Source organism: Halictus rubicundus, chromosome 2 (genome assembly GCF_050948215.1).
Source record: "Halictus rubicundus isolate RS-2024b chromosome 2, iyHalRubi1_principal, whole genome shotgun sequence".
Taxonomy (NCBI): Eukaryota; Metazoa; Arthropoda; class Insecta; order Hymenoptera; family Halictidae; genus Halictus; species Halictus rubicundus.
In genome coordinates, this window is record NC_135150.1 from 15,602,525 (window position 1) to 15,614,771 (window position 12,247).

Genomic DNA, 12,247 nt, shown 5'->3' on the forward strand with positions numbered 1-12,247 from the left:
TACCGCGGGGTATACCCCGTGAGGGGCCGGGAATTATAATAAGAATAATATAATAGTAATTGTATGCATATTTATATTATGGTTACGTTAAATCTGATGTAAATGTCTACTAACTAGTTTCACTCTAGGATATATTTATAAATGTCTTCACGCATTAAATTCTGATTTTATATTTAAATATATAGTATTACTTCAAATTCTAATTGCTCTGTAGTCAATTATTGATCATAATTAATAACTTACATTTAATGTCTCCTGGACGATACATGACACTGGCAAGACTCCTGTTGTTGACATATATCGAGAATTCACTGTAAATGCCAATGCTGTTTAATTTAATATGTTCGCTACCAAACGTTATACATATAAAGTGATCCAATAGTTAGTAATTTTCTCGGTAATAATTTCAGTATGTCGTTGCTAATAATTTTATCCTGGTACACTGGTTAAGAAATTGTTGCTTCCAAATGCTGTGCGTTCGGTGGCATGAAAATTCCCATTGAATTCAATCCTAACGCTGTTTTATTTAATGTGCTGGCTACCAAACGTTATACATATAAAGTGATCGAATTGTTGGTAATCTTTCCGGTAATAACTTCAGTATGTCGTTGATAGTAATTTAATCTTTGCACACTGGTTAAGAAATTGTTGCCTGCAAATGGAGTCATTGAATTAACCCCTTCGCTTATGATTCTCTTTAGGGCCACAATGAGCAGAACTTCTTAATTCTCAATCATTTCACAGAAGAGAAAGAAGCTTAACCTTCTATATAAACGTGATCAAGGCTATACGTCTAATTCCTGAAGTGGCAAACGTGTAATGTAATTATCCACATAACTCTACTGCGTCCTCCGAATAATCCTCCGAAGAGAATATTTTACGAAAACTTGAAACATCTGTAAGAGTCCTTGATTCTTCCGGTTCGGAGCGGTCGCGTCGCACGGATTTTGGAAAAGCCTGTAGCCTTGAAGAGGTTGTCATCAATCGGGGAATATAAGCTGGAGAGGTGTCTCTGCGTGGCAATCGCGCGTTCCTCTCCCACGGGACCGAGACGAATTCCTTGAAGCGGTGACGCGCGATTTCCACCGGAGTTGACGCGCCGCGCCGCGCCGGTTCCCGGTCGATTCGATATATATCGACTCTGGTGGTATATCGGTGGTCGGTTTGCGTGCAGGTCGGTGGAATCCCGCGATTCCAGTCCCCGCTTGTCCATCAAGAAGACAGCGCTCGGTTATCGACGGATTGCGCGGCGATACGCGGCGGCCCGGATCCTCGATCCACGATCAATCGATCGGCCGGTCCGGTCGGTCGCGCCAGGAGAGATCCCCGTGGCGTGTTACGAATCCTGCCAATCACGGGAGTGTAATCGATATCGGGCCTGGAGGTGGGCATCGAGCCGATACGATCGGCTCCGCCCCGGGCGTGTCGCCGGCCTGCACGATTTATAATGTTAATATCCCGGAGCCAGGTTCGACGCTTCCCCTCCCTTCCCCTCGACCTTCCTTACTTTTATTTCTGCCCTTGCCCCACCGGGCCCTCTCCCTTCCTGTCCGAAGGGGAACGAGCTGCAAGACGAACCTACAATCGCCCCGTGTATCTTCGATTCCGATTAATGAGACTCACTTTTGCGCGCGATGATGCTGTGCATGCGCCGTCGACACAATTAAACGATCGTTCTTTAATTGGATGAAACGATCGTTGAACGAAGGCTCGGGTGGGGCGATCGCTGGGACAGTGAACACCTGGACTGTTTCGATGATTTTTTCGACGGCTTTGTAGCGAGCGGGAGGGATAGAGAAATCTCTTTTTGTTGCAGAGGGTGAACGGGAATCGTTGATCTTAATGCTAGACCTTCAGCTTTCGGCAGTCTGTGTTGATTTATTGGATTTTTTAGCTGCTCCGGTGTGGCGTGTGTTTGCTTGACGATTAGGTTGCGGATTTCATGCAGTTACGACAAGAATGAGTAGGTGTAATTTAAGACTGTAAAAATATTGGAAGAATTTGATGATACTGTTATATTATTCTGAATATTAATATTGTTATCGTATATTGAACATATTAAGAAAGGAAGCAAATTTTTATTTCACTCTAGTTTGCTGCAATTCAGTTGGAAAATCTTTATTTCTCAGGAAAAATGCAAGAAGACAAACTTTTCCTTGCAAGAGGAAAAATGTTAAATAAAAGTGTAGACGAGATGTAGAGATGTTGTTAGGTTAAATAGACTGTAAAACAAGGTAGTATATAAAGTTGTATATTTAAAAAAAAATGTTTTCAATATTAATATTATTATCATATGTTAAACGTATTAAGAAAGAGAGCAAATTTTTATTTCGCTCCAGTTTGTTGCAGCTCAGTTAGAAAATCTTTATTTTGCAGGAAGATTCGCAGTTTATTGAAGATTGAGGATTGCTCAGGCTTATTCGAGATTATTCCTTGAAGCAGTCAAGATTTTCCCACAAAATTAAAACTGCTTCTAGCACACCAATTGAAGACCAATTGAAGCGTATAATATTTTTATACACTGCTGGTTGTTTCGAGCAAAAATTGAACACCGTGGAATTACCCGGCTTTTGCATCACAGTCTGCATTTAAAAAATTGAACCTGTTAGAAAAATGCTAACCCGAACTGACATAACCCGTTAAGGTTTCAAAACAAATTTATTTCAGTCCATTCTTGCAGCCAGCGACGATACAACGTTGTCAGTGGTAAAACGACAAGAAATTTGCTGTAATAAGAACAACGAGCGGTAAAAGTGAATGATAACGAAGAATTTCGAAATCTCCGAATTCCGGTCGGCCAAGAGGGCAACCGTCGACGCTTCAGGATCACCGTATTTGTGTTTCTCACGATTCGGTCACGGAGTGACTTGCAAACGTCGCGTTACGAGTGCACTCGTCGCGGTGGCTCAATAGCGTAACGCCTTTTTAGCCGACCTGCCTCGGCCCGGATGAATGTTTATCCGCGTGTTCAGCCGCGCTGGAAGCTCTCGTTCGACCTCCACTCTCGTCCACTTCAGGACACTGCGCCTACCGGAGAATGGAACACCGACGAAGGAATCTCTGAAAGGCTGAAGAGCTCTAAATTCGAGCCAATAGCGTGAGCCGCGCCGTGGGCGGCGGTGCTGAGTTCCAGATCGGCCAGCACAATGCTGAAACCACTTTGTACTCTCCTCGTGTCCTCCAAGAGATTACACGGATCGCCTGGGAAATTTTACCAATTACGCAACAGTGCACGAAACGTAAGTGCAGCACTAGCATTTTCGATTGCACTGTTCCCGGGGAAGATTCGAAAAATGATCTTTTCGAAGACGACAGCTGTGCGCGGTACTGACTCGACGGAATATTTCAAAATTTGCTTTGGGAGATCAATTTAATAGGCACGGTATAATTTTAAGCGTTACTGTTCAATTTTTAGGATTTGAGGATGGCTAGGAAAAATATTAGGTCTCCTCAAAATTGGACTGCGAATCTTGATCCATTTCTAACAAAATTGGGATAGAATATAGTGAAGACATTAGAATAATTTGAGAACATCAAAATATTCTTCACAATTTATTAGAATTATTAAGGGGCACATTTTATGTAAGCTCCTGTGTCTGTTGCAATTAATTTCACATTTTCATTTTGCATAGAGATCTAAGTGTAAGTATGATCATTTTTTAATATTGTGCAACATTTGTTGTGTAGAAATATTTAGACAATTTGTCTTATATTATTTTATTGTTATTTAGATTTTATGTATTTATGAGAAAAGAGAGAAAACATTTAAGGGATTTAGAAACACCGTTGTAGTATTTCTGCCTTGTTAGAATTATTAACAAAAGAAACAGACGACTGTGTGGCTCCCGCATCTTGCAATTAATGCTGACAATTTTTATTTTGCTTAAAAATCCGCAGTCTACTTGTGTATTACGAAATAACTAACGCTGATAAAAATTTATTGGAGAATTTAGTCTACTCTAGCAATTGGGGATTAAAATTAATTTCCTGGTGTAAAATCCGGCTACCATCAGATTTATCTTTTATTATAACTTCATACTCTACCCTTCGCCAGTAGGTTGACCTATTTTTATTTGAAAGGTTAAGAAGGGCGAACCACGAAGGATCGCCGCACAATCGTCGGTTTTCCTCGAGAGCATCACGCTGAAACGTCGCGGTCGCTTCGATAGGTCTGCGCACCGATACGAATCTGGTATAATTAAGTACACCTGCGAGGCTGTTGCAAACAATGTCGAAAGTGCGAGCTTCACGCATGAATCATGTATCCCGAGCGATGCGATGCCTTCGAGGTCGAGTTACGTTAATCACGAGGCCCCGATGCAGATCTCGATGCAGATGAACACTGCACGCACGCGCGCGCGCGCGCGAGCCAGAGCAGTACAGCGCAGCACAGGGCAGCGCAACGTTACATGCTCGCTATCAATTGCTTAGCCGGCGCGGCGTGTGCGCGCGTAAAACGGAAAAATCGCTGATTGCGCGCCGGTCCCGGCCAATAACTTTCTATCTCACGACCCATTAGCCTTCCCACACTTGACTGGTACGCGTCCGCGGCGAACAATGCCAAGCATTGTCTCGCCGCGACTATAATTCGCAATTAGCCTCCTGATTAATTATCGATTTATCGGCCAATTATAATAATTATCCGTAGTCCCGCGAATCTCGTGCACTAGAGTGCCGTGGCTTATCTGATAGCCCGAAAGGTCTCTCCTCCTCCGGTGTCCCTTCCCCCCTCCCCCCTACTACCATAATTCCGTTCCGCGTCGTGAGCCTTATATAATCCTCGCGGCGCGAGCTTCTTTCTAGACGCAAAGAGACGCGTAGCCCGAGCCGACCTCTGCCAGATCCTCGGGACCGAGGTTCAGCCCGTATAACCGCCCCGTAGCATGATTTTACGACGCACCGGGAAACCCCGTTAAATCGCCGGAATCGGCGAGCAACGACGCGGCGGATGCACCAGCTCTCGCTCTCGGATGCGCTCGAAGCGCGAACGAAGCGAAGGGCGCGCGCGCGCGCGCGCGTGTTGGCGAGGAGGCGCGCAGCATCCGGTTACACGGCAAATAATTTATCGAGCTAATACGCCGAGATAAATTACGCCGGATGATAATCGATGTCTACGCCTATGTCATCCGAAGTAATAAATGCACCGTGCAACGATCTACGATCCAGCGGGGTTTTATCGCGGCTAGACCTTAACCCTCCTCTCTCTGTCTCTCTCTCTCTCTCTCTCTTTCCTCTCCGCCGCGCCGGTGGAATCTTCATGGTTCACGGAATCCGCGTCGTAGATCGATCACGGACCGTCTCCGAAAAATGATCGGTCTTGCGCCTAACGATCCCGTCTCGTCCCTTTTCCACGGTGTTCCGCGGAGTTCCGGAGAACCGCGCGTCGTCGCAACGCAACGCCACGCAACGCAGCGCAGCGCAACGATGCACCGCGCCGCGCCACGCCGCGCCGGGACGGCTCTCGATGCGAGAGCTGGACGCGCTCGATTGGAGGAGTGGTTGATCCCAGATACGAGGGTCGACCTAACTTTATTGTATTTAATTAATTACTCCGTCCGATACCCGATCCTGCAATTTGTACCTTCCCATACCTCCGCGCAGCCTCTTCTACGCCGTTCCTCCGAGGCCCCGGTCGCCGCCTCCGCTCCGGACCGACCTACGGAATCCCTTTTCTTTTCGCGATCGAGCGGGAGAATCGCGACGGAGCGGATTTACGGGTCTTCCGCCGCGATCCACGCTCGTAATCCTCCCGCGCGCCGAATCGCTTCGGCCACGTGCATCGCGATTTTCGTTGCATTTACAACGACCACCCTCCTCGGCGTTCATAGCTTCCCGGTGGGAAAAGAAAATTTACATTATTTATATTCCGATATTTTCTTTTGCGGGCTACGCGTTTACACGAACGTAACACGCGACGCGAATCATACGTGAAATCTGTGTGTCTCGTACTCCGTGTGCCGAACAAGATGTCCTGCGGGAGGAATGCGGAGCTGATTGGTGACAGCGGAAGGGACACGCCTCGTTTCGCGCAGCATTTCCCGTTCTAGCGGAATATTGGCTAATAAAGCGGTTAGGTGTACTGTGTAGTGCGCGGTTTGGGATTATGGGAGCGCCGAGAGTGGGGGTAGGCGGAGCCGGCGTGGTTTCTTCCGAGGCGCAAACAGTACACTATGACACTGAGAGACGTCGACAGCCTAGCAATGTTTACATTTGACGTAACGAGCATATCCTTGAATACGTTCCATAATGAAAGTAATAGAATGTAAACAATCAAATATCTCAGCAAGGGTAAGTTTCAGGACAAATACACTTTAGTACTTTTATACTGAGAATACGCCAATCTATCGAAATCGAGCATAAAAAATTGGACATTCCAATTAGAAAAACAAAGTTGTATCTTCTCTACGCCTCCACTTGCAAGAATATCATTTATACCATATTATGTAGTTTCTTAAACCCTACAACTTCTGTAAGTAACATTTTCTGTATAACTCCCTTTCGATTCAGACAATTTTCATTTTGCAGAAAGGTGCACAGACTAGTGACGACCATCGAAGCACTGATTTCACGAAACTGATGTCACCATTAAAAACCATATGAAGACAAGGTAGCAACCTAAAAATAATGAACATTTTTCAGGGACACCAGCCATCAATTATGGCGCATAACTCCGAGGGTTACGGACACGGAGGATCTCGGAGCCGGCCGGTCGGCCGATAAAGCAGACGATCGAACTGAAAATACGATAGGGGCTGTCAGTGCGACATCGTAAATAACGCGTAACTCGGTGTCCCCTGGATAAGGAATAAGCAGTGTATATTGGCGTCGGTTGTCGCGGCGCGCAGCATAAATCAGAGTTAGAGCTAGCTGATCCTGCGCGCGCTTGGTCGTCCTGCCCCGTGGATGATCCGCGAGCGTGTAAGTCGGCGTCACAACATCGGTAATACGGCCGTAATGCTAATTTACCGTTCGTACCGGACGAATCTCTCCCTTTTCGGCCCTTGCCTGGAACACCCTTCCCGGCTCCGGTCCTTCGATCGCAGTCGCCGGGAGAACGTAGGCGGCAACGGCGGCGGTATCGCCGGCCGAGCCGCCTCAACCTTGACCCTAGGCCTCGACACGGTTCACGCTCGTGTAGAAACGCGAGTCGCCGGATAGATAACAGCCCGTAAGCTCCACTTGTAAATATCCAGGGACTATTTTCGTCGCCGTCGGGAGCAGCAGGGCCTTTCATCATTCGCGAATAGGGATTTGCCTCCATTAATGTACACGTGGGAAGCAGATAGAAGCTACCCCGAGCCGGAGGTGATGCATTGCTCGGCTGTAAGAGCAGGGTTGTGTTTCATAATAAGACGAAGCGCTGCGCGGCCAGGCCGGCGTAATAGGGTAGAATTTATGGTCGCGCCGCTCGAATCGCTCGCTGCAGGTTTAACCTACTTACATTGTGTCTAGGGAAGTCCGATTTTGTTCCTGAACTTGGCAGTCCTTTGATTCCACTCGGCCCAGCAGGCCTCTTCCAATTGTAAATATCATAGACACACATTTATAGCTCACATTTTTATGACGATTCTTCGTGAAACCGAATTATATCAATATTTAACCTTGGAGTTACACGAGGATATAGAGGACATAGGGATTTTTTAAAAATATATTATATCTCAGAAACATATTTTCTTCGTACTGATAATTTTATGATTCAGAACAACACCAAAACAATTCTCTGGAAGTATTTCCATGGGAATGCATGAAAGTACCAAGGTACGTTATTAACTACAGTGATTTCTCCTTGTATGTCGCCAAGGCCTCGATGATCATCGTCGCGGAATTATCCCCACTACCGCGGGTCATACCTCGTGAGGGGTCACAAAGCTCGACTTGGACCCGCGTTGTTGACATATATCGAGAATTCACCGTAGTACCAAGAACAAATCAAAGAGCCGTGACACATTATCGGAAATAAAGAAGTATGCTTGAACACGCGGCGTCACAGGGAGCAGAAAAAAATAAATGGATCACCAGACCGGCCAAAGCGAACGAGTTCCCGAGAACGATCATCCGGGTCGGCCAGGAATAGCCTTCCCCGAAGCGGCGTTCAATCAAATAAATAATTTTTAGGGCGAACTGGGCGGCGCGGAACCACCGCGGCATAAATTATCCGCCGACGCAACTCGGACATGGGGCCCCGGTGCCTAGCGTTGCGTTCGTAGACTGCTACATTTCGCCACGGCCACGGGTTCCCTCCCCCTTCTCTTTTTCGTTGCTACCTCCATGCCTGAAACCATAAACCCCGTGTCAGCCGCGCAACTCTTTTCCGGCCGTGACCTACGAGCAAAAGCTGCTTAGGTACTCTATAAAGTCTCGCCTTCGAACGGCTTGGAAATCGCTGCACGAGAGCGAACCGAGAGTCTCTCCACGCTTCCGGCTCCTCGTGAATCATTCGTACTTCCTTGAAACTCAAACACTTATCGATTTCGCAGAATTTACATGCCTAATGCGATATTAGAATCCATCGCCGCACGAGATTTGTCGTGTTCGAGCCTCGCGGTTTATGGGCGGCGATGTCTCTTGCCAGGCGTCGAAGTCTCCGAAACAAAATAGCATTATACTCTTTGTATGGGGAGAGGTAGCTAGGAAATCTGTGTCGTAGGATTTTGTGAATAGTCTGTCCGCCTTTAGTATGCAAATTTTAGTATCCAAATTGATGGACGACATCTTGCAAATACATTTATAAAATTTCTCACCTTTCTTAGGGAGCAATAGGAAAAATCGTAAATAAGGATGTAGACGAGATGTAGAAAAGTTGTTAGGTTAAATAGATGGTAAAACAAGATAGTATATAAATTAAAATTGAACTGAAATAGAATTGAACTGTAAATTAAAAATTTCATAGATATATTAAAGCAAATGTTCAAGATTAGAAATTCGAAGCAACACGATAATAGTTTACTTTATGTTCATACATGTGGATTCCTTCCAATATGGTCGCCTTGTAGAATTACTATTCTTCCACTGTTAATACAATAAAATGTTTTAATCTTTATCTTTTAATCTTCATAGTCTGTATCGTTTCACATGTGGCTAGTTATGAAGTTTCTCATGAACACCTGCAATATTTCAGAAAAATGAGTAAAATTTTATTATTATTTTATATTTTGATCAGCAAGTAGCCAGATGTCCCTCCCGAACGTCACGCTTGTGCACCGAAGCCAAGGGGCAGATGACTATAAATAGTGGATACAAATGGTCTCGATTCCGCGGTCAGCGGAGCATTAATTTCCTGTTTCCGCGCGCGAGCTCGAAGACGACTATTTCTGGATTCCACGGGCACAAAGTGCTGGCGCAACGGGTCGCGATAGAATTGCAACCGAGAATGTTGCCCTGGGTCTACGGGGGTTTCGCCTGGCGACGAGCAGAGGTATTGGTCGATGGTGGTGGTCGAAGCGGTCGCACGATGGACCAGAAAAGCCTCGCGGATCCGTGGGTAAAACGCGTTCTTGCGTTCCTCATCGTGGATGACGAAGCAAAGGTGCATGCCGCATCCACGGGTTCACGTCTCTCCTATAGTCATACGGTGCACCTAGGTATTAAGGTCGATTCACACTTAATAACACCGTGGCGAATGTAAAATTCGTATTTATAACGAGGTTTCGCGAAACGTCGAATTTATTAAATTTCAGCGTATCGGAAGCGGCGCGGGGGAAGAGGGGACACGGTGGCGAGCTGAAGCGAGAGAGAAAGAGAGTGAGAGAAAGAGAGAGAGAGTGTGAGAGAGAGAGATAGAGAGAGGGAGTCGAGCATAATGGAATCACTTCTTCTTATTTCGCCGATCTCGTGTTACGCGGAATCCGCGGCAACGGATAACGCCATTAATCATTTCCCTTCACGGACGCTCGGTAGATCGATCTTTTATCTCCCTTCCCAGTCTCGCCGGTTCGGCCACGAACTCATAACGTTTCTTGTTCGCGTTAGAAACTCGCCTGAAATAGACGTCTTCATTATCTCCTTTCAATCTGCTTTGCTCCGCGTTGCTCGCTTCGGAAATTCCATCCCCGTTCAATTCGAGCAACGTATTTTTCAGAGGAGCGGAGAGGGAACGGAGAGGGTCGCAGAATTCCGCGGGCACACGCGAGATAACGTTCGGAGGAGGATCGTCGGACAGGAAGAAGAGAGACGGAGTGAGGACAGAGGAGAAAAAAGAGAGCCGGTCGTAGTTCAGCCCGTGGCCCATCAGATAGGCACCGAGGTCCTCTCTCTTTCCCTGAGAGGAGAGATATTGGGGGACGAAGAGGAGGATCGGAGGGAGACGAAGAGGCTCCACGGGATCCACCCGGCGGAGGAGAAGGACGAGAATGGAGGGGGTGGACCTCGACGGTGGGGGGGACGAGGGTTGAAAGGGGTACATTGTTTGCCGAGCAGAGCCGATAATTCAGTAATGAACGTAACCGACGCGCGCCCGCGTTCAGGGCTATAATTACCGATACCACGTCGGATAGCGGATCCCTTAACTTCGGGTCCCGAAGCGCTACAGGAGGATCGCGAGGGCGCGAGTATAGTAAGAGCGAGCGAGTATAGCATATCCCATCTCCGGGGCCTGTTCACGGCCGCGTCTTAGGAATGGGCAGCTCTAAATTAATAAATCAATAGCCGGGCCCCTTATCCGATCCGCGGGTGGGTGGAGTTTGTTTGTTTAAGAGCAGGATTTATTAATTTTTCGCTGGGTGGTACGTTCCTATGGTCCACGCACTCCCGACGGTTATCTTCCACCTTCGGTCTCGCGCGCTCGCTCTCGCTTCTATCTCTTCCTTCCGTGTTCTTTATGCGCCGGGGCTTCCCTATTTTATGGGCCGATTGCCGGGCGACGTGCCGTGGCCTGCAGATCCGGAGACTCGCGCGAGATTCGCCTGGCCTCGCCGTGTTCCACGCATGAACACCGCCATTGCACGATCGATCGTCCGGCTCGCGATCCTCCATTCGTCAGAATTTATGTTTGGAACAAGCAGAACTAACATCTAACGCGACCCCAACACGTTCAAACACTTATCTCGCTACGATTTCGTGTACTGGTCCGAAAATTCGCTGTCGGCGCCACGTACTCGAGCAAAATGAAGTTTGTGAGCGTCCGGGGGAGCGTAATGAAATTTTATTTCGATAATTATCGAGGAGAAGGTTGAATGGTGATTTTGTGGTAATTTTTTAGGTATTCACTCGGCAGTCAAAGTGTTCAGAACGAGTTCTGTGACGACGAACTCTGTTTCCAGGTGTAATGTGTAAGGCTCAATAGATCAATGAACAAAATTTTTCTACTTAAATTGAGTAATTCAGGTTTTCTGCTGCAAAATATTTACTGTTTGCCCTCAATTTTCCATAAAAATGTAATAATGAAATGAATGATTGCTGTCTTAAAGAGTTAATATTGGTAAGGCTTGCATTTTTCAATCTAAGAGGAGGATTTACTGTTCACTTTGCCTGACAAATGTAATAGTAAAGCAACGTGGATATTATTGTCTTAATATTGGTAGGAACTGTAGTTCAATATAACCTGTGCAATCAGGATTAGTGAAACATAATTTTTTCAATTTAATTCGATTTTTAAAGAAACTTGTTTTCGGGGTGCATTATTATTTGTTTGAGTCGCAAGGGGGTGATCTTAGGGGTCCTTTGATCCTGCCAAGCATGCAGCCAGTGCCATCTCTCTATCCAGGCAAGAAGCTCCGATGAAGGAGAGCGCGAATCTCTTGGACATTTGTGAACACCACCTTTAAGACAATATTTTCCTTCATAGAAGGATGAAGAATATTCAAACATAATTATTACCGAAAATTGTCAAGATAATTATCCATCAAATACACTTCTTTTTAACGCGAATCTTGAATTCATAGGAGCACAATTTAACTTATTAGAAGGTATCTGTCCCATTCACAGAATTTAGTCAATTTTTGTTGAATAAACAAATGATTGGATACAGACAGACCTAAATACTCTACCAGTAAAATTATTCGAATGTTTTTCAAACTGATAAGTTTAAAATTATTCGTCAATCCTCCCTTTCTCATTTATAACTAGACTGCAGATTTTAATCGTTTCTGACAAAAATCTACAAGTCAATTTTGATTTTGCATAAAGATCGTCTATCTAAAATATTCATGCATTTGGTTCCACCGTACGTATCGTATACTACGCAACGTTGTCAATTATTTGATCCAATTAATCACGTCAAAGAATCGAGGTTGCGAAACGAATTACGGAA